The sequence below is a fragment of the Lagopus leucura genome, unplaced genomic scaffold (assembly GCF_019238085.1).
Source record: "Lagopus leucura isolate 7727_CA_CO unplaced genomic scaffold, USGS_WTPT01 Super-Scaffold_100002, whole genome shotgun sequence".
In the NCBI taxonomy this organism is placed as follows: Eukaryota; Metazoa; Chordata; class Aves; order Galliformes; family Phasianidae; genus Lagopus; species Lagopus leucura.
Genome location: NW_024962263.1, coordinates 33,028,863 through 33,032,744, shown reverse-complemented (window position 1 = coordinate 33,032,744; position 3,882 = coordinate 33,028,863). Strand labels below are relative to the sequence as shown.

General features: G+C 42.3%; 1 long non-coding RNA gene across 1 annotated transcript in view; it reads left to right on the top strand.

Moving 5' to 3' along the window:
* The first annotated feature begins 532 nt into the window (after positions 1 to 532).
* LOC122179084 overlaps positions 533 to 3,882 on the top strand; it is a 9,749-nt gene continuing 6,399 nt past the window's right edge. The window contains exon 1 of the long non-coding RNA XR_006178528.1: positions 533 to 981. This is a non-coding gene — a long non-coding RNA (uncharacterized LOC122179084). The remainder of the gene's footprint in view (positions 982 to 3,882) is intronic.

Sequence of the window (3,882 nt, the reverse complement as noted above, 5' to 3'; positions counted from 1 at the left end):
GGTGCAAAGAGTATAGAGCCAGACTCTTTCCAGTGATGCCCAGTATCAGGACAAGAGGCCATGGGCACAAGGTGGAACACAGGAGGTTTGTCTGAACATCAAAAAGTGCTTCTGTGCTGTGAGGATGACCAAGCACTGGCATAGGTTTTCCAGAGGCTGTGGAGTCTCCTCCTCGAAGATCTCCAGAAGCCACCTGGCCATGGGCCTGGGCACCCTGCTCTGGGTGGAGTGGATGGACCCAGATGTCTCTGCCAGCCTCAGCCATGCTGTGATTCTGTGATCTGCATCCATTCCAAGGCTGGCTCAGGTTGGAAAAAGAATGAGAAACTACCCACAGTTTCTCAGGAAACACAAGCTGAATTATGGCTGAGAGCAATTTGGGAGCAGAGAAAGGGTTTGAATGCAAGATTATTCAAAAGTGCAGGAGAGAAGAGGAAGAAGAGAAAGGGAAGGCCATGTGAGAGAAAAAAAAAAAAAAAAAAAAAAAAAAAAAAAGCATCTTTATGAAAACGTGCCTTTAGAAGCAGTAACAGCAGAAAAAAATGCATGTCTCTGTCCGGGCTGCGATGTGAGGGAGAAAATAGCTTGGGTGTCTGCAGTAGGGCAGAAGCAGGGCAGTCCTGCCATGTACTGCTAGAGGCAAGAGGGAAAACCTGAGGACAGAAGCCTTTAAGATGGGAGTGCTGCCATGAGAAGTTATAGCAGGGGAAGGCTGTGAAGGGAGCCCAGAGGAGCGTGGAGATAGAAGGGCAGCCAGATTGGGTCAAGTGTCATCAGGTGTGTAACAGGAGGCAAGCATAGGGTCTGGATTTGGGTTACTGAGTGAAGTGAGAGGTGGAGAGAGCAGCAGACAAGACTGTAAGCAGAGCAAAAAAGTTAAAAAATGATAAATAAAATTAAAAAGTAAAATAAACAGGTTAGTGTCACATCTTGTCCAGAAGGGGAAGGAAGAGGTGACCAGATTCCTTTACACTTAGTGCGGTGAGTATGTGGAGAGACCTTTTGGAGTATAACAGAAAAATTGGAAAGCTGAATTGGTTCCATTTGGAGGGAGAGGGAAGTGCTGTGGAAGTTATTCTGGTACTTTCTCCTGTAGCCAGAGGGTGATATTTCTGCTGGGAGAAGAATGGAAGTTGCATAGAAGGAAAGTGGTAGTTGAGATTTTGTAGCAGTGGTAATTGAGAATTAAGCCTTAGATAATAAACTGTATTTAATCGTTTTATCTTAAATGTATGTTTTCCATGTGTCCACCTTCTGGCAAAAATGTGCTTAGTGACCTTCACCTTTTTGCCATTTCTTCTCCAACTGTGCTTTGCCAGGTTTTGGAGAAAACAGTCCTGGTCTAGATTGACCAATTCTTAGTGCTTTCCTGGCTCCTGGTCTTGGTAGGATAGCTGTCTCCACAGTTATATTTAGATGATGTACAAATTTGCATTTCTTCTGTTGGAATTTCCTTGTTTTCAACCATGGTTTGCAACTGTACTGGGCTGTCAATCTCAGATCTTCCCAGAATGCATGAAATTGTTTTTTAATTATGTTTAGAGTACTTTGCATAGATGCCACTGTGAATCCAGCTTCCTTCCTTTCTGCGTGTAGACCAGCTGTATTGGCTGAGATGTCATTATAGGAATCATCACACCAAATTTCTGTTAACACTCATAAAAATGCATGTTCTGTCAATGACTAAAAGTGTTCGTTTGCCTTGCCTTTGTGTTCAGACCACATCCTACGTTCATACTTTCCTTTTTCTTCTAAATCTTTTGCCTCAGACAGAGTTCATTTTCTGTCTTGCTTTTTAAGTTAGAAATACACACCACGTCATTTGAATTAAACAAAAAAGTCCCCTATTCCTCTTCCCTTACACTGTTTGAATAGAGGCCTGTATAAGAAGCTCTGGCAGTTTTAAAATGGGAAGACTGGTAATTTTTTTTTTGCTTACATGGAGATTGTTTTAATCCAAACAGACTCTTATTACGAAAGATATAAAGGACATTCCATTGCTTCTTGAATCCAAAACACTCCTGACACATTTATCACTTGGTCTCTCAGTTTGCACAGCACAAAGCACATAGGAGTGCTTTGTCTGCACTGTTATAATGCTGTTCTTTCAGAAAGCTGGTAATTCTCTAAGTCTGAGCTTTGGCCTGGGCTCACTAACAAAGCTCAGCACATGGACAACAGGGTGGATATCTGAGGGATGCCTCATGTTAGAGGCCATCGTCTGTGATAGCACTAAGTGACCCATGTGCTCTCTATATGCCGTTAGCCAACGAGAGACAATGTGAGCTAGTCATAAGCATCCTTTACATGTTAAGACTCCAAGCTCAGATTCCTATCATTAAATGGCAAGAACCAGTACAGGCTTACTAGGCGCTACTTTCAAATCTGTAGGAATTTATTTATGCCTGTGAAAATCCAATCTCAGCATTAAAGGAAAGCCAAAACCAGAGAGGGTATCTACTGAAGATACTGTTGGTCTAACCACTGACTGGTCTCTTAGTTTTAATACCACAGTCTCAAGAAAGAGGATGATTTGGAGTAGGCAGCAACTCAGTCTTCCTGAAGAGAAGAAACGAGTGCCTCCTTGAGGATACCTGATCATTTTCTAGCTGTCAATCATGCATGTGAGAAGGTGATTATGCAGCTATTTGAATAGCCTGCTTTACCTCTTTGCAACTCTCTTTAACACATAGACTATGACATATCCATTAAAGTTGCCAGGTTCTTCAGCTTTTGTACTGCATTGTTGTTTTGAACCTTACAAACTAGGAGTGCATTTGTGAATAGGATGCAAGAATTTGACTGCAGAACGGCCAGTGGGTCCTTTGAGATGTGTAAAATACATTCTCATAGTTTAGTTGGGGCAACAAATATTCATGGGGGATCTGCAGCTGCCATTTATTCTGAGTGGCAGGACAGTGTGAGTGTGAAATGTTTTCAGTGACCAAGCCTAAGAAGAAATCTGAGCCTATCTTGACAGGCTGCTTTATTCCTTCACTTTAAGCATTAATGTATTCTGAGCTTTTTTATTTAAGCTCATTTACCGTGGATTTCAGTGGTTCTCTTACTAATTATTGTGTTGAGATGAGAATCAGGCTTCCAAATATAAAATGAAATATTTTTCATCTCCACCATTCCCTGTGGTCTGGGAGTAGATGAGTATGGCTTAAGATCTGGATTGAAATGAAAATGAGACGAAATTTCAGCAGACAGAACACCTTGAAACATTGCCTTTTACGTGTGGAATCTTCTGAAAAATCCGGAGGGTAAGTTAGGTTTGCAGAACAGAGGTCTGAAACAAAACTGTGTTTAAAAGAAAAGGAAACAACCCTGCTCCGAAAGGGGCAGTCCCTCCTGGTAAAGAGACTCTGGAGGCAGCTGTCTCCTCTGTCTGCCCCAGTGAGTAGGATGCAGGCCTACTTCCTGTCTGAACAACTGAATGATAACGTGAAAAAGCCACAGTGACATCTGACATTTCTTTTAGTTTCCCTTTTTATAGCCAGACAGCGTGATTCACTTGGGTTCTTCTTGAAACTGGAGAGATGTGAAAAGAAAATTCGAGCATACCGCTCAGATATTGAAAGGTGATATTCCTACCCTTATGACTGTCTCCAGAAGGGCTGAGAGGGAGTGCCATTCACGGCAATGTGAACCTCATCTTCTGCATCACAGATAACAGACAATTTCCTTGTGATTTCAGTACTTCTTCCTCCTTGACCTCTTCTTGTCACATTGGAGTCTAATCTAGGTCAGACACATTGGAAAATCATAGAATCATAAAAAGATTGTGTTAGAAGGGACCTCAAAGATCATCCAGTTCCAACCCCCCTGCCATAGGCAGGGTTGCCAACCACTAAGTCAGGCATAAGATCAGGTTGCCCA